This window comes from Chanodichthys erythropterus, chromosome 8 (genome assembly GCF_024489055.1).
Source record: "Chanodichthys erythropterus isolate Z2021 chromosome 8, ASM2448905v1, whole genome shotgun sequence".
NCBI classification, from domain to species: Eukaryota; Metazoa; Chordata; class Actinopteri; order Cypriniformes; family Xenocyprididae; genus Chanodichthys; species Chanodichthys erythropterus.
Window position 1 is genome coordinate 25,734,637 of NC_090228.1, and position 25,445 is coordinate 25,760,081.

At 36.7% G+C, this 25,445-nt stretch overlaps 1 protein-coding gene across 2 annotated transcripts in view; it reads left to right on the top strand.

Moving 5' to 3' along the window:
• Positions 1-22,379: 22,379 nt before the first annotated feature.
• zmp:0000001020 (NACHT, LRR and PYD domains-containing protein 12) overlaps positions 22,380-25,445 on the top strand; it is a 29,551-nt gene continuing 26,485 nt past the window's right edge. For both annotated transcript variants that reach the window (XM_067392399.1, XM_067392400.1), the window contains exon 1: positions 22,380-22,471. The gene's annotated coding sequence lies outside the window, so the exon portion shown is untranslated. The remainder of the gene's footprint in view (positions 22,472-25,445) is intronic.

Genomic DNA, 25,445 nt, shown 5'->3' on the forward strand with positions numbered 1-25,445 from the left:
AACCTTCATTTTGGAACTATTAGCTTCGAATACCTTCCTCCAAACCACTGTAACAGACAATGACAAATGCGGAACAGTTCATGCATTCATGACCTCAAGGCTAAATTATTGTAACGCTCTACTGGGTGGTTGCCCTGCCTGCCTAATAAACAAACTCCAGCTGATCCAAAACGCAGCAGCTAGAGTTCTTATTAGGAAACCAGGAAGTATGACCATATTAGCCCGGTTCTGTCAACACTGCATTGGCTCCCTATTAAACATCGTATAGAATTTAAAATCTTGCTAATTATTTACAAAGCACTAAATGGTTTAGCTCTCTTAGTACTTGAGCGAGCTCTTAGTCAGTTATAGTCCTTCACATCTGTTGTGATCTCAGAATTCTGGCCAGTTGATAATACTTAGAATATAAAAATCAACCACAGACGGTAAATCATTTTCCTACTTAGCACTTAAACTTTGGAACAGTCTTCCTTCCATTGTTCAGAAAGCAGAGACACTCTCAGTTTAAATCCAGTTTTAAATCTTAAATCCTACACATAACACATTATCAATTTCTATTTTCACATCAGGATTATTGGGCTGCATAAATTAGGTCAGCCAGAACCAGAAACACTTCCAATAACACCTGATATACTCGTTACATCATAAGAAGAATGAGATCTATGTTAATATTATTCTCTCTGTTTATCCTGAGGTTTCCTGTAATCAGCTGTATCCAGATCAAATTGAGGACCTGCACGTTAGACACAAATACAGTGCATCCCTGAAATGTCAGCTAGATTGTGTCAACTAGACCATTCCCTGTGTTGGTCTCATCGACATGACATCCAGTGGCACAGATCCCCAACAAAACCATTTCCGGCGTAATAAATCCGATCTTCAACCAGATGGAACTGGATTAAATATTTTGACTGTTCCCATCCCAGTCTGATTTATGACCTGTAATGCTGCCTGAATCATAATTATGCACTGTCCGTTGTTGGCCAGAGGAGAACTGGCCCCCCGACTGAGCCTGGTTTCTTCCAAGGTTTTTTTTCTTCATTTTTGTTACTTGATGGAGTTTGGGTTCCTTGCCGCTGTCGCCTTTGCTTTTGGCTTGCTTAGTTGGGGACACTTGATATTCAACAATGTTTTTGATCTGCCTGCACTGACACATTCTATGCGAACTGAACTGAGCTGGATGATGACATCACTGTTTTCTCCAGAGCTGCTGTATAGATAAATTAACTAAATTAAGAGCTAGTGCTAGTGCCAGTTCAGAGTTGGTTCAACTGACGAGCCTTCTTCGAGCCCCTCCTCAGTGGACAGCAAGCCAAATTAGCTAACCTAATACCCTAAAGATTATATGGGCAAACAAACTTGTTAACAATGTTCTGGCAAAGCCCTCTGGAAAACTGATGGTGAACACTACAAAAAATATGACCAAATTTGCAGCATATTTTCTCATGTAGATGAGTTCAACATATACATTGCCTATGCTATATAATAAAATCTTGACCAACATTACTACTCATTTTATTGGGAAAAAATGGATCTCTTTAAAACATTTCATTTGCATCTGTATCATATCTGTACAGTACATTTTAAGTGTTTGAATAAAAGAAATCAAAAGCTTTTTATAAAGAAGCAGCATGACATGCCCCACTGTTCATTGAAATCACAGCAATGCTAAAATAAAACTTAAATAAAATAAAATTATGGTTACAGTAATTCATCACTGAACTGGTATATTGCTGAAAGTTTAAGATATTGCTAAATTTAAAATATATCATACTAACACATTTTACATGTACTATTGAATATACATTTCACAACCAGCACAGAATTACATTTTTATGTACTGAAAGAGTACTATAAATAATTAACCCCCTGGAGCTGTGTGGAGTACACGTTTATGATAGATGGATGTGGATGGAAGCACTTTCTTCAGCTCATAATTGTTGATCCTGTTCACTGCCATTATAAAGCTCGGATGCGTCAGAATATTTATTAATATTTATCCAATTGTGTTCATCAGAAAGAAGAAAGTCATATACACCTAGGATGGCTACATTTTTATGTACTGAAAGAGTACTATAAATACTTCCATGACTCAAAGTGAGCCTGGACTGTCATTGGCCTCCCTCAAATCTTGGTGCACTCAGGGGATGGTATGAAGTAAGATAACAGGATTAAATTAAATAGAGAAGAGAAAGGTCATGACTTTCTTGCAAACTTCTGACAATTTGATAAATCACCTCACAAAAGTGTAACTCATGGTTTGTTTTCAATCGTGTGAAAAACATTTCCATTTGGTTGAACGTTCCATGTCACAGTTGTGTCCTTTTCTATCCCCTGTTCCTTCAGCTTCTGCTTTATCTAAGGAATAGATGCAATCTTTTATTACCAAGTACTACTGATATGCACACTCTCTCTGCCTGTCTTAAGAGTAACTGGCACATTTCAAATAATAAAGCTTGAAACATATTTCTTTTCAAACAAATGATTAATGAATGTTGCTAACGTGGTGGACGAAATACACAAATCAAGTAGGCTACTTGAGTAAAAGTACAGATACTCCAGTAAAAGTGTTAAAGGATTAGTTCACTTTCAAATGAAAATTATCCCTTGACTTTCTTCTTTCTGATGCACACAATCGGAGAAACATTAATAAATATCCCGACGCATCCAAGCTTTATAATGGCAGTGAACGGGTTCACGAATATAAGTTGAAGAAAGTACATCCATTCACATCCATTCATCATAAACATGTACTCCAAATGGCTCTGAGGGGTTAATAAAGGCCTTCTGAAGTGAAGCGATGTGTTTGTGTTAAAAAAAAACAAAACAAAATATTGCTTCCGCCAGACCACCTTCCATATTCAACGTTCGAAGAAAGTGTAAAACTCTCGCAGTTCAAAAAGCTTATGCTGCTTCCTACGCCTTCCCTATTCAACTTACGGAAAAAGTGTAACTGATGCGACGCCAGTTTACACTTTCTTTGTAACTTGAATACGAAAGGTGATCTGGTGGAAGCTAGATATTTTACTTCATAACTTGTTCAATATGGATATTTTTTTACACAAACACATCGCTTCACTTCAGAAGGCCTTTATTAACCCCCTGGAGCTGTGTGGAGTACACGTTTATGATAGATGGATGTGGATGGAAACACTTTCTTCAGCTCATAATTGTTGATCCTGTTCACTGCCATTATAAAGCTCGGATGCGTCAGAATATTTATTAATATTTATCCAATTGTGTTCATCAGAAAGAAGAAAGTCATATACACCTAGGATGGCTTGAGGGTGAGTAAAGCTGGGCTGATTTTCATTTAAAAGTGAACTGAGTAACTGAAAAACAATTCTTGAGTAAAAGATTTTTAATGTACTTAAGTGTTAAAAGTAAAAAGTACTGTTTAATGAATGTTTTGTAATTTATATAGTACGGAAGAGGATTAGGGCCAAGCGATAATAAAAAAATAAAACCATCTCAAGATTAAAGTTGTTAAATTTTGAGAAAAAACTTGTTAAATTTCAAGAAAAAAGTCAAGATAAAATGTTGAGAATAAACTCGTTAAATTACGAGAAAAAAACTTGTTAAATTTTGAGATAGAAGTCGAGATAAAATGTTGAGAATAAAGTCATTAAATTATGAGAAAAAGTCTTTAAATTATGAGAACAAATTCGTTAAATTATGAGAAAAATGTCGCTAAATTTCGAGAAAAAAGTCGAGATAAAATGTTAAGAATAAAGTAATTAAATTACGAGAAAAAAGTCGTTAAATTACGAGAACAAACTCGTTAAATTTCAAGAAAAAAGTCGATATAAAATGTTGAGAATAAAGTAGTTAAATTACGAGAAAAAAGTCGTTAAATTTTGAGAACAAATTTGTTAAATTATGAGAATAAATTCGTTAATTTAATGACTTTATTCTCAACATTTTAGCTCAAATTTTCTCGAAATTTAACAACATTTTTCTCATAATTTAACAAATTTGTTCTCGTAATTTAACAACTTTTTTCTTGTAATTTAATGACTTTATTCTCAACATTTTATCTCGACTTTTTTCTTGAAATTTAACGAGTTTTTTCTCGTAATTTAATGAGTTTATTCTCTACATTTTATCCCGACTTTTTTCTCAAAATTTAACGACTTTTTTCTCGAAATTTAACAACTTTAATCTCGAGATGGTTTTATTTTTTTATTATTGCTTGGCCCTAATCCTCTTCCGTAATATTGGCTACATACTTATACATTTAAATTTATTTTGTATTATATATTTCATATAATCCTACTGCTCAAAATACCTGGGGGAGGGGGAATTGCTGAGTCTAACATCATTAGCTATGAATTATTTTGAATAGTGCAAGTAGCACTAGTCAGTAAAGAAGATTGGTGGATGCAGATACATATGTAATGCTTGTTGACAGTAAAAACAGGTGTCACATAGGGCTAAAAGCATAACATTTTAAAATGAACGCTATGCAAACATACTATTTTTATATCATTTGAACTGCTATGGCAGCAGGGATTTCAGCATTTACCTGAAAAATGTACAGTAAAAAGGTAAAATACTGTTACATTCTTATTGCATCACAATAAGAATGAATGGAGGTAACTGATGCAAGTAACAACATTGACTGCACAATATGAACATCATTTAAATACATTATGGGAAAACAATAATACTTAAGATTTAAGTAAAGATTAACTGATACATTTATAAGAGGAGATACAGACGTTTGATGTTTAAGCCCTCTCCTTTTTATGCTAGGTTAATTTTATGTTGGATAATAGTTTATCAAACACATCTAATAGTGTTCTCAACAAAATAGTGTTCTTTACTAATGCTCTTAAAAAAAAGTCATGGGACATCAAAGTGTACTGCATTTGTGGAATGTACCAACTATAGTTAATCAATTTGATGTTTTAATACAAATGGTTTACTACTCACCAACTGTAAGATGGCCTCCATCACTTCAGGGTCATTTATATTCTGACTAGATTTCACTTTTATTCTCACAATCTGTTGTTTTGTGCCTGTTTGAAAATTACAAAAAGTATTTATTTTTGTCCACTGAAAATGTAATATCCAAGTTTGATGAGGTTTCACTTTTTTAAAAACCAGGCCAGTAACTGATTCTGAGCAGTCCAATCAGAGACAATACTGATTTCGCTATCAAGGAACACTAGCATAAAATATAAAATGAATTAAAGGTGCTCTAAGCGATCATGGGCGGAGTAACTTTCTGTTGACATTCGAAGTGTTGTCAAACAAAACAGAGGCTAGCTAGACCCTCCCTCCTCCTCCCCCTCCCCTCCATGCTTCCTGAAACAGTCATGAACGCGCATTTAAAATCATTCTTGTTAGTTATTGGCTGGAGCATGTTTATTATGTTTCGTGGTCCAGGCTGCACCAGGTAGTTTTTGTTGCCATTTTTGGAGCTTGTGGCGACTACAGAGACCATGTTTTTTTTACAGTGTGTTCAGGGGACAGGCAGCTAGCTGATAGTGAGGAGATAAATTTTTTGGTCTAAAAATGCGTGACATCGCTTAGAGCACTTTTAATTAACCTGGCAGCCCCAATTATTGTATATTTTGCAGATGTAAATCTAATCTTTGATCTTTTTGATAAATGTAGCACTCAGCACTTCTCATCACTGTTATGCAGTTCAGTGAGATCGAATATTAGAAACTTGAATACCTGAAAGTAATATATACAGTACAGTAATTTTTAAAGACACTTTCTTTCAAAACGGGCATAAAGTGCTACTAATGTTCTTAGTGTAATGTACAATGGGAAGTAAATTAGACATAAAACTTACGGCGGTCCATGCAGAGGAAAGGCAGGACATTTGAGCAGAGCTGATCACTGATCAAACCAGCAGGATCTGAAACACCACAAGGTCTTTGCAGCCCAGTCATGTCAGGCTGTTCTGTCATCCAGGTAATGAAGGAAGTGGAGACATTTGTTGCATCTGACCATTTCCATGTGTCTCTGAACAGACCAATCCAAATGTTTGCATATGGTTGCATCGTCATAGTCAGCTGGTTATTGTCAGTTTGATTCTGAATGATGACCAGATCTGTGTAATAATGTCTGCAGTAGCTCTGAGCCTCTTTCCAGGTTTTGGTATAACTGATGAAAACAATGTTTGTTCCATTCTCTATGACAAAAAAATAAGTTAAATCACATTTATTTTTGGCTTATGGTTAATGTCAATGCTGCAGTCAGACATGTTTGTAAGAAATGGTGCATGAATACCTTACTACCTTATTATGAGAATTCCCATTGAACAAACCAAAATGAAAAGCATTGAAAACAAGGAATATAACTAAGGCAAAGCACAGATCTGATATACCTGATTATACATCACATTATACATCTATATATGTATAATCAGGTTACACTACACTTTTAAAAACCTTATTCATCAATGACCCATATGTTTCTAATGTACAGCACTTTGGTCAACCTTGTGGTTGTTTTTATATGTGCTTTATAAATAACTAACTAAATAACTTTATGCACAAAATGAGCTCATTTCAAATTTGATGCCTGCTACAGGTCTCAAAATAGTTGGGACGACGGCATGTGTACCATGGTGTTGCATCTCCTCTTCTTTTCAGAACAGTTTGAAGACATCTTGGCATCAAGTTTATGAGTTTCTGGAGTTTTGGTGTTGGAATTCGGTAGGTAGTAGTTGGAATTTCCAGCTACTGAAGAGTTTGTAACGTATTTTTTGTTTAATGATGTGCCAAATGTTCTTTATAGGTAAAAGATCTGGACTGCAAGCAGGCCAATTCAGCACCCAGACGAAGCCATGCTGTTGTAATAGTTGCAGTATGTCGTTTTGCATTGTCCTGCTAAAATACACAAGGCCTTCCCTGAAATAGACGTCATCTCATTGTTGCTCTAAAACATTTATATACCTTTCAGCATTCATAGTGCCGTCCAAAACATGCACGCTGCCCATACCGTATGCACTTATGCACCCCCATACCATCAGAGATGCTGGCTTTTGAACTGATCTCTGATAACACGCTGGAAGGTCTCCCTCCTCTTTAGCCCGGAGGACACGGCGTCCGTGATTTCCAACAAGAATGTCAAATTTGGACTCGTCTGACCATAGAACACTTTTCCACTTTGAAACAGTCCATTTTAAATGAGCCTTGGCCCACAGGACACAACGGCGCTTCTGGACCATGTTCCCATATGGATCCTTTTTGCATGATAGAGCTTTAGTTGGCATCTGCAGATGGCACAGCGGATTGTGTTTACTGACAGTGGTTTCTGGAAGTATTCCTGGGCCCATTTAGTAATGTCATTGACACAATCATGCCGATGAGTGATGCAGTGTCTTCTGAGGGCCCGAAGACCACGGGCATCCAAATAAGGTCTTCGGCCTTGTCCCTTATGGCCGAAGACCTCCCTTCTCTACATCAGACAGGCTCAAACACTTGAGGTCTTCAAATCTGGACTAAAAACTTATTTTTACAGTCTGGCGTTCGATGCCATGTGAGAGCTGCTTTCTTTTACTGTTTTATTGTGTCTTAAGTGTTTTTCTTTTATGGTGCTGACTGTGTGTGTTAATGAACATGTTTTCTTTTTGTATGTACAGCACTTTGATAAATACTTTTAAAAAAGTGCTTTATAAATAAACTTTGACTTTGACTTATGCACAGATATTTCTCCAGTTTCTCTGAATCTTTTGATGATGTTATGCACTGTAGATGATGAGATCTGCAAAACCTTTGCAATTTGACGTTGAGGAACATTGTCTTCCACAATCTTTTTACACACTCTTTCACAGATTGGAGAGTCTCTGCCCATCTTTACATCTGAGTGACTCTGCCTCTCCAAGACATCCCTTTTATACACTGCATTCCAAATTATTATGCAAGAGACAAATCAGTAAGATTTCTGTACAATAAACATTCGGATTTTAGTTTTTCTAAGAAAATGTTTGTTTGTTTATTTATCCATGTATTTTTTAGATAACTGGTATCAATCTCAGACAAAATAATTTGCCAGGTCTATGGAAACCCTTCTTAGAGGTTGTTCCACATTATTAAGCAAGTCACAGTTCTCATACAATATGGGGAGGAAGAAAGATCTTTTTGAAGATGAAAAGCATGAAATGGAGCAATGTTGTGCAAAAGGCATGAAAACAACTAATATTGTGTGAAAACTGAATGAAGATTCTTGAATTATCATAAGATTTTTGAGTGATTTAGAGCACAGCAGAACTCAGTCAGATAAAGGCTTATTAATGAAAGTTTCTGTCAAAAAAATTAATTGTATTGAAAGGGCAGCTATAAAAAATAGCCAGTGTTGAGCAGCAAACAGGTATTTGAAGCTCCTGGTGTCTCTGGAGTCTCAAGAAGCTCTCCATGCAGGCTGGCAGTTGTGCGTAAAGATGCAATTTAGACACTAACCAAACCTCACAAAGAGAAACATTTACAGTGGGTGTAGAAATACATGAAGACTCATTTTTAAATAGTTTTATTCACTGAATAATGCCGTACTACAATGTATGGTCTAAATGGATGGATTTCTGGATGGTTGGTGAATGGCCACCATGTTCCAACAAGACTGCGACGTCAGCAAGGAGCTGGCGGGTGATGATTTGGGCTGGAATACTGGGAAGTGGAATGGAGGGTATTAAAATGACTTTTGCATATGTGGAGTTCATAATAATTCATTTTCAGCTATGGTATAAAAAGGAGGATAGTGCCTTCTGAAATACAATGCACTATGCACTATCCCATGCTGCAAAAAAAAAAAACAAAAAAAAAAAACACCACAGCAATAAAACTGTTTGAAAATGTATTTCTACACCCACTGTAAATGTTTCTCTTTGTGAGGTTTGATTAGTGTCTAAAATGCATCTTTACGCACAACTGCCAGCCTGCATGGAGAGCTTCTCAAGACTCCAGAGACACCAGCAGCTTCAAATACCTGTTTGCTGCTCAACACTGGCTTTTTTTTATAGCTGCCCTTTTAATACAATACATTTTTTTGATAGAAACTTTCATTAATAAGCCTTTATCTGACTGAGTTCTGCTGTGCTCTAAATCACTCACAAATCTTATGATAATTCCATAATCTCCATTCAGTATCACACAATATTAGTTGTTTTCATGCCTTTTGCACAACATTGGACCATTTCATGCTTTTCATCTTCAGAAAGATCTTTCTTCCTCCCCATAATGCATGAGAACTGTGACTTGCTTAATAATGTGGAATAACCTCTAAGTAGGGTTTCCATAGATCTGGCAAATTATTTTGTCTGAGATTGATACCAGTTATCTAAAAAGACATGGATAAACAAACAAACAAACATTTTCTTAGAAAAACTAAAATCTGAATGTTTATTGTACAGAAATCTTACTGATATTTCAATTGCATAATAATTTGGAACGCAGTGTAGCTAATCATGTTACAGACCTTATATCAATTAATTTAATTAGTTGCTAGATGTTCTCCCAGCTTAATCTTTTCCAAATTTCTTGCTTTTTCAGCCATTTGTAGCCCCCTGCCAACTTTTTTTTAGACCTGTAGCAGGCATCAAATTTGAAAAGAGTTTAGTGGATAAAAGTTTAAAATTTCTCAGTTTAAACATTTGTTATGTTATCTATGTATATAAAATTGGCTCATGTGATTTGAAAGTCTTTTAGTTTTCCTAAAAGTAAGTACACCAAAAAGTAAAAATTTCCAAGTTTATTAATAACTTCCTTTAGCCATTTAAAGAAATACTCGCTAACCCAGAAATCACTTTAATCTCTGACACAACAGGAATACTGTCAATGCAAAAGCACAAAAAAGTGAGCCATCTATAGCCTTAATTTTATGTGTGTGTGTGTGTGTGTGTGTGTGTGTGTGTGTGTGTGTGTGTCGTATAAAATAGGGAACTTTTCTTTCAATTTGTGCAAGGGACAACAGATCACACTTATCCTGGTCACTGATGAGTATAAATAAAAAGTTGTTTACTGCATCATCTACTCAGAAAATCCACATTATGAACATGAGTTTCTAGAATTTCTTACCATTGTAGCAAAAAAATGGAAATAGGTCACTGCAACCCCAATCATTCCATGTGCTACCGTACATCATAACACATTCCTCATGTCCGTTATAGTTGTTTGGTTCTCCAGTGGTCCAACTCTGGAATGTAATTTTCTCATCCTGATAAGACCACCGCCAGCTATTAATGTCATTGTACAGTCCAATCCAGGCGATCTTAGTCATTTTATAAACTGCTTCTTGTAGATTTGCTGAGTCTTCATTACTCTGAATAGTGGCCAGGTCAATGTGATTCTTTCTGCAGTAAGCCCGGGCTTCATCCCAAGTCTTCTGTTCCTGGATAAGAACATATTCACGTAATGTGCCCCTAGTATATGAACAGAATCCTGTTGAGAGGAACATGTTGTAGAATGTAACAGTGTGGAGAAATATGTGAGCCCTCAACCAGGTTATAGGACATTTTAAAGGAGGGGAAACCCTAAAATCTGCTAATGAATCTAGTATCAGGTTAATTATCCATGTAACAACCTTATTTTCAAACTTTTTAATGCCAAGGTCCTCACAATATGATAATCATTTGTTTACAATCATCATTTTGGGGATGTTGGAACTGGAGTGTGGAACTTTGGTGAAAGTTTTAAGTGATACATTTCCTATTTTCTCTTAATTCTCATATATAATGTACACACAAATATGTGTGTGTAATATGACGTTACATTCATATTCCCACACACAAACACTCAAAATAACAATAAAAAATACACACTTACCTGAAAGCAAAAAAAACAAATGAAAGAGCCTGTCCATTGCTTTGATCGATCTAAAGTATGTTCGGAAAGAGTAGACAGAATGAATATCAAACAGTTGCCTACTTTAAACCTTTCAACTATGTTTAGTTTTTCACTCTCTACATGTTGACTTTTATTCCCTTATTTTTACGTATTAACTTTCATGCAAAGCCTCTCGGATGCAAAATGTTTTAGTTAGGAGACACTGATACTGATTTCCATTTGGCCTTTGTATACAATGGGATACTTTTCATTCAAATAGCTGTACACTGTATGGAAAGAATCAGTGCTCAGTAAGAGCACAAATATATATTCTAGACATCTGTTAAAGTGTGCATATTATTATTGGCTTTTCTCAGAACTAAATAAAAGTGTTTGTGGTAAACATTGCTAATTACTTTTAAGTTGCTTTCTAAAAGTTTTACCAAAGGTACAGTACAATAAAAAAATACAAATGTGCAATTGTGGCACTAATAAGTGCTATCAACAATAGCAAAATTACTGTACAATGCATAACTAAAGATTTCTAAACATTTAACTTTCTTGATTTGTGTGTACATGTGTAATGTATATTTGTAAGTTCTCTGTGTTTGTGTGGATGTGTGTTGTTTGTATGTCTGGGCTTGTTTCTATTTGTGTATATGTAAAAAAGTAAGATTAAACTACTTTTATAATAAAATCTTTTTTCCTACACTATGTCCTTAGAGCGAGAGTAAAAGCTGAAATAAGATACTTTGTGAGCAGTATTCAACGGTCCCCATGAAGGAAACAGCTTAATAAACATATTAAATAATACCTTAATTAATATGTAAAAAAGAAAAAAAAAATATTTGTGAAGGTGGGTATAATATAATAATACATTATAATTTCAAACATGATGGTGGGTGTTTGGTGCACTGGCTCGGGGTCCGTGGCAGGCCGCAGTGCTGACATTGATGCTAAACAAAATGCGGTCTAGGTAGGCAGCGCACTAGGTTTTGAGACGCAGCCAGGATGACAGCTAGCAAACCTACAAGCCGACAGGTTTTACAGGCTTGTCAGAAAGTTGCATTGCTATGTATGATTGCTCGCTGTAATAAATGTATACCGCCAAATTTGTGTTCAGTAAATCAAATGTTGTCAGTTTCATTTCTGTCAGGACCACTATCATTATGACTGACATTTTGCATACAGTTTGGAATGGTGGTATGGTTCCGTTCTGGGCAGGAATTCCCTGCACATCCATGCAGCCTAGCATGGATAAAGAGTAGGGAGAGCAGCGATAACCCCCCAGTGGTATAAAGAACAGAACCAACATAAATAGTTTCGTCCAGTCCACAGACATGATAGCACAGAACAGATTATATGGGCAAGTTGCAGCATACCATTTAAATTCTGCAAAGAATGCTATATCTTAAAGTGATATGGAGGAAATTTGGAGGAGAAGCGGTTAGATTAAGAGGAATCTGTGGCTTTACCGAGCTCAACGGCTCTGAACAAGCTGTGATATAAATGAGACGCTATTGGCTAATTTAAAAAATGGGAAGAAGCTATTCGATATGTCCTGCCCTGTCTTCCTCTTTCAGTGGAAATTACTACAACACATTGAATAACGCTGTGCATTTCAAGACACTTCAGTGGGTCTTTAAGCAACAAGCATGTTGCCAATAAGTGTAAATGCTGTTCAAATGTTCTGTTGGGAAGGTGCTTGGACTTGCAGTTTCTTGCTTTTCTCATGCTAATGTGAATTGCTGGGAGGGACATGACCTCTTTTCCATGGATATTATAGTTTACAATCACACCAAAGTTCTCAAACAAAAATGTTAGTGAAGGTTAGTGGTTATACTTTTTGATCACACCATTCTGTCCTACCAAGACACACTGCCTTCAGGAGAGTTAAAGAAGGTGCAGAAGACCTCCCTCACATTACAGGCCTCTGTCAACAGACTCTTTCCTCACATGTATCTTACTGGTGCCATGTGTCACCCTTAGCTGCTCTGCCTCATCCATTAACCTCTAGTTTTTGCTAGGGGCAAGCAGCCATCACAACTGTGTAAACATCTTAGTTGCAGGTTGATTCTGTTAAGAAATATTCTCCACCTGGCAGACAGAATGCCAAAGGCATTTCTTAACCACCATCCTTGCTCTTGAAAGTCTGTAGTGGAAAATCCTCTTTTTGTAAATGAGGTTATCTCTGGGGTATGTACTCATCAAGAATGGCTTGAGTGGGAAAGCTGCGCCACCAACCATGACGAATGGTACATCACACAGGTGGGCAGTGAGAGGTACTGGGTTCCTCTCCCCAAATCTGATCTGGCAAACACCCCACCATCGCTGGTTCTTCCGAAGTCCCCCACTTGAATGATTCAGAACCTGTAGTCAGCATCCACAAGCACCAAAAGCACAATGGAGAAAGTCTTTTTGTAATTGAAGGACGTCCAGACAGTGGTGGTGCTTGTATTCTTATATGTTTGCTGTCTATTGCTCCCAAACAATTTGGGAAATTCCAAAATCCTTGGGCCACCTCCTTCTAAGTGTCTTGTGTTGGCCTGGTTAGAAACCTCTCCAACATCACCTTCTCAATGGCTGCACACACCACATGGACAGAGTTCATGACAGCCCTAGGCGATAGCTGAATACTAAGTTGACCATTGAGTCTCCAGTAGCCAAGTACTGTACCTGTGATGGAAGAAACAAGGGAAAAATTACTTTACTCATCCATGTATCTTCTTTGTTTCAGTTGATGTAGCCTATGCAAGGTGAGATGGAAGACATTAAGGCTACATTTACACTGAAAGGAAGCCTATATACACAGTCGTCTCACCTACATTCCTCTACAGTTTTCAGCATCCCTCCACCACCCTGACTCCTCACTCTTGGCTTTTCCTACCACAGCCAGGAATACAGAGGGATTACTCTGGGCTCGGGCCAAATACAAAGCTCGGAGCCCTCTCCTCAGACAGCCAAATACGCACACCATTTATTCAGTCTGACTTATTTGTAAGTGTGAACTCATGAAATGCAGATATCGGATACGGGTCACTTTTAAAAGAAAATGTAAACGGGTCAGCAAAAAAAATGGATTTAATAAAAAAATCCAACTCTGGCATCAAGACCTGCCGTGTAAATGTAGCCTGAGAGATGCTTTTGTGAAAAACAGAAAAAAATAAAATCTGCCTATAGTGGATCATCAGGTGGAAATCAAACATGTAATTTACTTTACATGTAATTAAATTTAGTGAAGTTCCTAAACGTAATTTAGGGAGGAGCGAGCCCATCTAATCTTTCAATCAACAGCCAGAGTATATAAGCAGCTGCTTACCTCTCTTCAGTCTCAGCTGTTTCAGCATCCCTCCACCTCCCCAAACTCCACCTTCATCTCAGGTACCTTGCCCTATGTAATCACATCCTATATTTATTCACTGGGGGGTGTATCAGAGCTCGAGTTGAAGATGCTTCATCGAGCCCCTCCTCAGTGGACAGCAAGCCAAATTAGCTTACCTAATACCCTAAAGATTATATGGGCAAACAAACTCGTTAAACAGAAATAACAATATTGGTGACTAAAGCAAAAGTGTAAATTTTCATAGTGTATTACAAAGGTAGTGTTAAATAATTTCTTATTTATTGGGCTTCACTTTTTGACTTTCTCTTTGTCTTGGGATTTTTCCATTGTGCACATCATTTACCTACCTAAACAAAACAAGAAGTAGTAGTCCTTGGACACACTGACACTCTCACACGTAATCAGAAGTTGAAGACCACACACATTTACGCACATACATTTCTTATTTGTTATTATATTTCTTGAAATGCCATACATGGTAAGGTTTGATTCTTAAGTCGTATGATTTGATGATCAAACCATCCCGGAGATTGTTGTTTGACCTACTGTATGTCTATAAATATGACCCTTCTTCCTGAATAAATCTGAGAATGCTTTGTACCACACTTGATCTGTGTCTGCTTGGTTATTCTCCCGAGATCTCGCGCTGCTGCTGCCACACATCACAGGGGTTGAGGCGACTGTTTCTAAACTGATGACTGAGACTACAAATGTTCTACCTATTATTGAGATTTTGATCTTACAGTTAGTAAGAAAGTATAAATTAAATTATAATGTTCCTATGCAAATTGACAAAGACATTGCAAGGACCAATTTTTTCTCTTATCTTTTTTTTTTTACATTTCAGAAAGCAACTTGACCCTACAAACAGTCAATGTGTGATCTGCTTCCCAACTGTCATCATTGGGTACAGATGAACGATCAAGTACCCCATGTATTGCCTTACAGAGGTCCATATCTGTATCTCCGGCCCCAACTATTTCATTTTTATAGCACTATGATATAATTGCCTCCTTAGGATGAATCACTTTGTTGTATTCCTAATTTGTATGTCAATTTGCAAACATGCTAAATGAATATAAGTAAATGTGATGTGCGCCACACTCTCTCTACTGTACAGCCTGCAGAAGAGATTCATTGTAAAGGCCATACAATGGGGACCAATTTTAACTCCTAATAAAAATATATATCATAATTTTAATTTCAATTTTATCTTTGAAAATAGTAAGTAAGTGATTTAGACATATTTACGAGAATTACATGACAAAAAGCTTTGGCAAAAGCCGTTCAAATATAAATAATAGAAAAAAGAAGCGTGATACACACTGAAAATAACAGCTGTAGTTCCCACACATGAGCCCGTTCACAACATGGCCACCACATCAGAATCCTCAGCCAAGATGGCCGCCACTCCAGAGTCTCATCCTGTAATGGCCACCAAACCGGTGTCTTCAGACAAGATGGCCGCTACACCAGTGTTTTTCGGACAAGAGGGCCACTATACCCGAGTCTCCAGCCCAGTATTAAAGCCCAGTATTAGCGCAAATTAATCTGAAATTTATCTGGCTAGCAAGCTAATCCGGATTCATGGTACAGGCCCCTGGATTTGTTTGCCCGTTGGTTTTGATCACTGCCTGTCTTATGGATTATGATCTTGAATCTTCCCATTAAAGCTGCATTTGGATCCTCAACCATTCAGAAACAAAACTGATCACCCATAGCAATTGGTCAGTTTAATTATTTACATAAGTCTTCTAATTGAAATCATGATCCTCAAAACCTAGGAGGTTTGAGTCTCGTCTGCTTCATTTACTCTTTCCTCCTCTATGTTCACCCTCCTGTCAATTAGAAACAAAACTAAACAAACAAAAAAGATCATAAACAGAAGTGTGCAACAATGCACAAAATAGAATACTGTAGGGATGTTGTGATACCACTTTTTATAGAGCAAGTATGATACTAATGTTTTCTTTTACTTGTCAATACCAATACTTTTCATTGTTGTTGTTATTTGGTTTTTAAATATTAGGTCGAGAAAACGAAACAATATGAATGACATTAGATGAATAGGCCATAGTCAAGTCACCTTTATTTATATAGTGCTTTTTACAGTGCAGATTGTGTCAAAGCAGCTTTACAGTGATAACTGGTAAATAATTTTGGCTGCACAGCAGCTCTTAAGGAAAATGGTGTCATTTTGCAGCTTAAGTAAATTCAGTATTGATTCATTCCATTGTAAAAATCAATAATTATTAATTTAGTTAATTTATCTATATATCAGCACTGGAGAAAATAGTGATGTCATCGTCCAGTTCAGTTCACATACAATTGTGTCAATGCAGGCAGATCAAAAACATTGTTGAATATCAAGTGTCAAGTGTCCCCAGGAATGGGCAGTATTTATGATACATGCATTTCAAATACAAACTGGTATTTCGTAATTTGTATTTGATAGGGTTGATGAAAATGGCTTTGTATCAAAATACTTTAGTGTTTTGTATTTTTGTATTTTTAAAATGCTGTAAAATATTTTGTAAGAAGATGACATCATAAAAATGCGGCCTCTGATTGGTGCTTACTCAGTATGCCCAGACTTGCTGAGATCAGAACAGATGTTAAGTTTTGGTGTTTGTTTTAGTAGCCTAAGCTAAATAGTTTACAAATTTACATAATGTTCTTGAAAACTATTATACCGAGCAGCAGCCCCCTATATTTTAGCCTGGATGGCAGCCGAACTTAGCCCCGCCCACACCATTTTGAGGTCGGGGAGTTCGGTCTGGACTTGATCCGTAGAGGAGTAATTATGCCTGAACAGAAACTGTTCGGACCAATCACATTGTCAGGGCGATGATAGACAGATTATCACCAGAAACGTAATCAGCCACGTCATCAAAGAGCACTTGGGGAGTTTGATTGACAAGCGATCTAACCAATCAGAACGCCACATCCGCTTTTGTCTGACAAAGCAGTCAGGAGTTAGAAGATTAATATCGGTGTTAAACTTGAAAAATTGTGCATATTGACGTCTTTCCGCGTTTGAAACAACATTCATTCTCATGTTCTTTCATGTTTATTTGATGCTATAAATGGAGTAAGAAATGATCGGTTTATGAGTCTTGAGCTGAGGCGCTACAGCAATCTGTCACGATCGTGGTCACAACACATTAAAGAGCCACAAAACGGTTTTTATTGTTTGAATTTTTTTAATAACTACACAGTTTGAAAGCTGGGACTTTGTTTACAGTTTTTCTCAAATGCTAAAACACATTTCACAAACGTTTCCTCCATGTTCCCCAATGTCTAAACACAACACCCTTTTCTAAAGCTACATAAACACAACCACACCTTCTCACCTCAAAACTCAAACTTTCACACCAAAAGAGCAGCTCGAAGCTTTCAAAAATGTAAACACTATACACATCATTACACACTACAGCAAAACAATTGAAAACACAATGCTCAATTTGTGAGAAGGTTCTTTGTTTCATAACTGCCAATGCATATTTTTAGAAACTTTACAGTAATGGATTTTCTTAGATCTCTGCAGAGGATTAGGCATTTATATTTGTGAGTTTCATATGAAGAGTATAAATCTATAGTAAATTCTGCATGTACACTACTGTAACAACTCAATGCAAAAACAGAATCTATTGCACACAACAGTACTCTTGAAAACATGATCAGGGTGTGAAGTTTTTTTATTTACTTTATTCACACCACACACACACCACAATCACTGTGCGGCATCATGTCGCTGAGCTGCATCGGGCCACATCACCTCATCCACATCGCAGGCTATATTGTCTCTTGCCAGGCACCGCGGGAAAAATGCCCTGGAATGGCGAATCCATCCTAAGAAGGCCTCCACTGGGATGTCAACACAGGCCAGTTCCATTGCCCTTAGGAGGTTCTCTCTAGTGTATGGTTGTCTGTCATAAACCTTCCATCTCCACGATGAGAAGAACTCCTCTATAGGGTTCAGGAAAGGGGAGTAGGGTGACAGACAGACGTTTAAAAAGTGTTACTGTTACTGTTGGTGGTGAACCACTCTCTGATTTGGTTTGTTTTGTGGAAGCGTACATTGTCCCAAATGATCACATAAATGTGATGTGCGGGCCCAGGATGGTGTTGTTGGCGGTCCAGGAGGATGTCTTTTAGCTCCTCTAGGAAGGTGAGGAGACGTTGGGTGTTGTAAGACCCAAGGACAGCATGCCGGTGGACAAGCCCCTCCAAACCCATGGCCGCACAAAGAGTAATATTACCCCCCCGTTGGCCAGGAACCTCAGTGATGGCACTTTGGCCAATTATGTTACGGCCTCTTTGCCTTCGTTTCTGCAGGTTGAAGCCAGCCTCATCCAGGAAGAGGTACTCATGAGGTCTGGCCATCGCGTCCAACTGTAATATCCTCAGTGAAAATGTGAAAGTGCACAGGTGTTCAGAACAACAGTCAATCAGGTAGCACAGTATTGTCCAGAAGTAATGTAGGCCACTGAGCAACACAGTATGTCCACTAACTGTACTGTGAACATGGATGTATACTTACTTGCACATACTCATAACGTAGGTCTTTGTGTCGCGCAGAGTTGCGCTCAAAGGGAACCTTATAGACCTGTTTCATCCGCATCTTTTGGCGCCGGAGAACTCGGTCTATTGTGGCCAAGCTGACATCATCAATGCTCTCAAAGTTGACATTATCGGCAATGACTTTGTCTCTGATCTCCCGGAGTCTGATGAGGTTGTTCTCACGAACCATATCCACAATGAGGGTTTCTTGTGCCGCTGTAAATATGGCAACCCTCCCACCTCTATGTGGCATTCTTTCAACTCTAAAGAAAGAAACATGTGTTGTCAATTGACATGTTTTACAATACAGTAACAACTGATTTGAAACCAATAGACTACTTTCACAGGCTTGTAAAATTGTATTGTGACAAAGAAAGCAATAGAGTACAATACCTGTTGTGTTGTCTGAATGCCCTGATAATGGTGGCCACAGTGAACCTACTCAGGTTTGGATGGACTCGTAGTCCTGCTTCAGCCATTGTCATGCCATGGACAATGACATGGTCAATGACTGTTGCTCGCATCTCATCCGTAATGATGGTGCGAGGTTGTATTGCTCTCCCTCCTGGACCTTCTCCTCTCCCTTGTTGGCCTGCTCCTCTTCCTCCTCTGATTTGAACTCCTCTTCCTCGTTGGCCTGCTCCTCTTCTTCCATGGCCAGCTCTTCTCCCTCCTCTGACTCAAATTCCTCTTCCCCTGACTCTGCCTTCATCCATTCTGTTTGTTTGGAATCTTCAGCAAACTGTGCACTCTGAACTTGCTTTTATACATGTGGTCACAGCATTAGCAACAAGTGTCTTCAATTTTGAGTCGTGGTGTGTAATGAATGATGTCAGGTGTGTTCATTGTGTTCAAATATTGCTGACTGTGGCAAGCATTTTGCATCACATGAGCTTTCATTTGAGAATATGAGCAGAGTTCTTTTGCAACTTGTGTTTTAGCAAAGAAAAATGTGTTAAGATTTATGAGAACGGAGGATTGTGTTTTGTGAATTGTGTCTTCATGTGAAATGTGTTTATGATATTGGAAAATGATAGCTAGATTTAGTAAATGTGTTTAGACAACTGGTCATTTGGTTTAGAGGATTGGCTTTTGTGTTTTAGCATTTGAGAAAAACTGTAATATCATAAGTAACCTGTCCTGTCTTGTCTGTCGACGTGTTGTCAGTTTCCGCTTTGCTCCGCGATGTATTTTCCACTCTGTGTGGCGTGACAGAGCCACGGCTTGTCGGACAAAGCAACAGTAACTAAGGGGGGCGAGTCTTTGCGAAAGGTCAATTAGTTTACAACAATGATGGCTGTTGTTGAATAACTAAGATGTGTAGTTTCCGCCATCGCGTCCGTTATAGAAGATCGAGCGCATTAATTTTAAAAGAGGAACAGAGGACCGCGATCAAGGCATTTGTCGATGGGAAAGATGTCTTTGCCGTCCTTCCTACGGGATTCGGCAAAAGTTTGATTTATCAGCTGGCCCCGATGGTCGCTAAGAAGAGTTCTGTTGACAACTATGCGTCGTTCAACATACGTCACTTACTCTGTAGCTCTGATTGGTTGTAGGTCTATCCAATTGAGGTCTTTCCTGGATCGGTTGAAATACGCCCCCATAATCAAAGCCCAATGGAGCAGTATCAGACTCATATTCGAACTAGAATTGAGTATGACCACATCAGGCTACCTATATTTAGGATTAACAATCAAATGATTAATTCATTAGAAACTAGTTGCTATAAATACAGGTGCCATCAGTTGTCTTCTTATGAATGACTTGTTTGTCATTGAGTCACTGTTGCTGATGCAAAGTAGGCCCTTTGTTACCAAACACCAAGTAAATAAATTAGGATACAATTATGAGTCATTTGCAAACTGTTAAAAATTAAACTGTTAGTTACTTTAAAACTAACCTTCATCTGGGAGATCACAGGGATATGTGAATATTTGATCTGTTAAAGCCACAATATGTACATTTTTGCCACTAGAGGTCGCTTATTCAGTCACTTATCCTTGAGTTTGTGGAATCATGGGATGAGTTGTCTTCACGTCTACAGCTGGTGGAAAAGAATCGGGACGGGACTCGGTCAGAAATCATGTTCATGGATGAGATTATTAACTTTACTGAGTGATGTTGGAGCTGAACGAGGCCGTTGGAGAGATTGCTAATGAGAGACCAGCGCGACACATGCCTTGAGAGCAGCAGAACGTTTATTATGCCATATTCGCCGCTTCCCGCTTTATTCGGTCAAGCGTATGTGGGGTAAAGCAGTGCTGTTTTATCATATTAGATACATTTGTGTGTTGAAAGTTGTTATAATGCTACTCTGCATTCGCTCGGCAGCTGCTATGAACTTTTTGCACATTGCAGTAAGCTAGATCAATAGTAGGCATGGTAAAACATGGTACTTGCGGTAAATCAGGAAAACGAGATTTAAACAAGAAGCTATATAACATGATTAGCTTTCTGTCAATGAATGAATCCAAACTGTTTTTCAACTGTCAAATAAAACCTATAATATATTAAAGCATCTTCGGTGTTTTCATGGTTTCTACAAAATAAAACCAAAAACCGAGGTTAAAGACGGTATGATGTCATTGATAGGCGACGCACCGACACAGCCTGTGTCCTGGTTAAAATTGCTTATATTTCTGGATTTAAACATTCTTGGAACCATTTGGGATAATGTAAGTACACAAGTCAACAAAATAAATAACATTGTTCTAGTGGTTTTTGGATATTTTAATAAAAAAAACCTACTGTACATATTGTGCCTTTAACTGGTTGCATATGTCAGATTTATTGCATGCCTCAGGCAGAGAAAAGCTGTTGCTATGAAACACTGTGTACTTAATCAACTGAGTCAGTGTAATGGTGAAGGGATAGATCAAATAGGCCAATTGTTGAAAGGTTTGTGAAGAAATTTCACACTCCCTTGTAAAAGTTTTTTTTTTTTTTTTTTTGTATTTTTAAAATACAAAAATACAGTAGTTTATTTTGATACATGGTGTGGCTGCTGTATTTTGTAGTTTATTTTGATACACTTAAAATTAAGGTATTTGGTATTTTATTTTAAAATACGTTTTGATGTATTTTTGCCCAACCCTGAGTGTCCCCAACTAAGCAAGCTGAGGACTTATAGAATTTATATAAGATATATATATTTATATAAAGAAATTTATATAAGATATAGAAAACACCTGCATTTTGCGAAATAAATTAACCAAAAACACATACAAGTTGTTTGCTTTTCAATCCAAATATGTGATATGAGAGTTGAAAGGTAGAGCTGAATAAATTTTGTGAGTTCAATAGCTTTATAATATAATATATTATATATAATAATGTTTTAAAACTATAATCTCACACATAATGTGATTTCACGTCGATTTCATCCTAATGAAAATGTGCCGAAAACCTCTGAAGCAAAGAAGTTTACTGTATCTGAATTAAAATAATATTAAAACTGGAAACATATCCCGCTTTCTATTTGCTATTTAAGCAAATCTAAGCTATCTATACTTAAACTATTTTAAACTGAAAACATTCAAACTTTTAAAACTACTTCAAACTTTTTGTCTAGGCTTTTTCAAGCCAACTTAATGTTTGTCTACAAGCTTTTATTTTTTAATCTAGTTTTATTTGTGATTCTGATCTGCCTCCTATTGAATATTTAAGGTATTGCACTATTGTTTTGCCGTTTCGTTTTACTTTCTGTTTCGTGAAAACCGTCATGATTAGCGTGCATTCAGTTCATAGTTGGATGATTTTACAGTTTAAGCCTTGGATGTACATGTCTGTAAGTTCTAGATTTGTTCTAAATAGTAATTCTATGTGTGTAAGGAGTTGTTGTGATTATTAGGCCTACCACATTGTATTATAATCACGCTCTGTTGTACCTTTGCTAATCTTACTAGCTAGCAGTATTAAAAAAATAAATTAAAAAAACCTGTTAAATTCACTTCTATTCAATACAAATGAATATATCACATTCATATGGTTCGTATAATACTTAAAATAATGTTGAAAAGAAACATTTCCAAGCAAGCTGTATGTTGCTTGGAAATGTACAGCTGTGTGAATAGGCTACATATTTTCTCTACTATGTTTTTAATTACATTTGAAATGTCACAGTAAAGTTACTCAAGTTACAAACACTTTGAACTTTGTTATCTGTTAGTTAAACCTGCTTAAGCAACGAAATTGGTAATTAAAGGTGGAATTTCAGAAAGCAGGGGTACAACTGCAGCTCTAGAGGGTAGAATTAAAATTTCACAGATCATTATAACTTAATTTGAAGTGCAGTTTACTATTAGAAAATGGACAACCTCAACTGAAGTAACTTGCACGGTGTGTAAGTTGTAGGCTAATAGCAACTAACTTAAATATTAACAACAATACTGCAGACAATGAACTCAAGCAGCAGCAGCTGAAGGCAACAAAAATATTCCTTGTGGAATACTGCATAGTAGGGTACAATGGGGCTAAAGGCACACCTTAAGAAAAATTGTGCTTTTCGCTACTCTCAAAGTATACGATTGCAGGAAAAATTTATATTTTTGTATTGGACATTGATTGAGCAACATATTTTGTGTGAAAAAAAAAAAAAAATCATAAAGTGGTTAATTTTGTTTAAAAATCTTATAAATGTGGTGTATATAAATGTATTGGTATTTTATACAAATACTTTAGCTAAAATAATGTTTTTAATAATGACTAGGTTAATACTTGTTCAGAAGAATAACTTTAGCAAAGTTTGTTCTCTTTTCTGTTTAATTTGATAAATACAAGAATTCATTTTTGTTCAATAAATATACTGTCATTAAAATAGGCCTATGTGATATATATTTTTATAAATAAAATATGAATAATTAGCGTTGCACACCTGTAGGTGATAGATAGGTGCGTAGGAAGGAAGACTGGTATAGTCAAAATATGAAAAAACACTAAACAATAAAAAAACCCACTTTATTAGCAACATTTCGATCGTAAGATCTTCATCATGATGAAGATCTTACGATCGAAACGTTGCTAATAAAGTGTCTTTTTTATTGTTTTGCAAGTTGATAGTGTTCGGGATTCATTTTTTTGTTTTTTTCTTTTTTATATATATAAAATATAAAAATAGATTTTAAAAATACAGAAATACAGAAACAAAATTATTTTAAAAAGTAAAGATCCTGAAAACATTGAAGAAGATCCCATATTAATCTATTTAATATAGATTTAGAGTAGTAACAATAAATTATATTTTATTATGATATGATTTATACATTTTAAAATATGATTGTTTGAATATATGAATATCCAATTTGATATATGATATTTGCCATGTGAATCTAACCATGTCACGTCAAGAAATGGAAAAGTCAGTCAGCTATTCATTATCATGTTAATTATTGTGCCTTTTGCCTCAACAGCGGGGGCGCTTTTTACCCTAAATACCACACTTTTACATATTCTTCCATTATTGAAAAACTATTGCTTGAATTACCTTGAACAAAACTGAAAATCATTAAGAATACCTTTGTCTGAAAATACAAACATTAATTTAATGAATACTTAAAACATCAAATATTAGATCAAACTACCTCAGAATCAACTTTGCGTTGCTGCCCTCGATCACATCAAGGATCAGACAAATTTGCACGTGCATTTTGAAAAATGAATGTTTAGGAAAGTGCTGCGGCGAGTTTTTGTGCCATCTAGTGGTTTAGAGGGAAATAAAATGAGCGGCGCCTTTAGCCCCGTTGTACCCTAATAATGACAGAACACTGGCCAGTGCAAGATAGTTAGCTTATAAGCTAGAAACAGAGGCCGTCTTTCCTTTACAAAGTGGTGCGTGACAGCTGGATGGATTTTTACTCTGTCAAAAACTTAAACATGATGTTCAGAAGCCTAGTTGGTTGAAGGACTGTGGTTTACTCTAAATTCTCATTCTCAGATTATTCTTTTTGAGTAAAGCATCTTTTTGAGTGGTGTAGTTCTGTGGGAAGCTATCAGAAATTATGGCACTCTTGTATGAAAATGCTTAGTGCAACAGTCGGGATCCAGTGGTACAGTTGAACTAGTTTCTGGGTCAGCTGCTGACTTAAAATCAAACTATATTTAAGTTTTGACCTGAACTCTAGTGTATGCGTAAAGGGCAAACACATAACCTTTCAATCTATCCACTTGTCGTTACCTATCGAAAAGCTACATTCCAAGCCTCTACTTCATGAGTATCTCCAACATTATTCTGACCTTTATCAATTTATACGTTGTAGTACACCTTTAAATACAAACTCATGGTATGGAATTAATGATATTAATGCACTACAGCACACCATGAGTGTACATTAACAGCTTTTGTTGTTTTAAAGGGTTAGTTCACCCAAAAATGAAATTTCTGTCATTAAGTATTCACCCTCATGTCATCACGAACCTGTAAGACGTTTGTTTGTCTTCGGAACACAAATTAAGATATTTTTGATGAACTCCGATGGTATCTGATCCACACATAGGCAGCAAAGAAGACATTACACCTTTTGCGGTCCAGAAAGGTACTAAAGACATCGTTGACTACAGTAGTTCAACCTTAATATTACGAAGCAACGAGAATACTTTTTGTGTGCAAAAATAAAACAAAAATAGCAACTTTATTCAACAATGTTTGTCTGTCCCCTGTCATACTGCTACGCTATTTTCATTGCAGAGCTTCAGTGTTTATGTCTGAAGAGGGGTTCAGGGGTCCTGCTCACATGACCAGAGCCGGCCAATACTGAGCCGCCGTT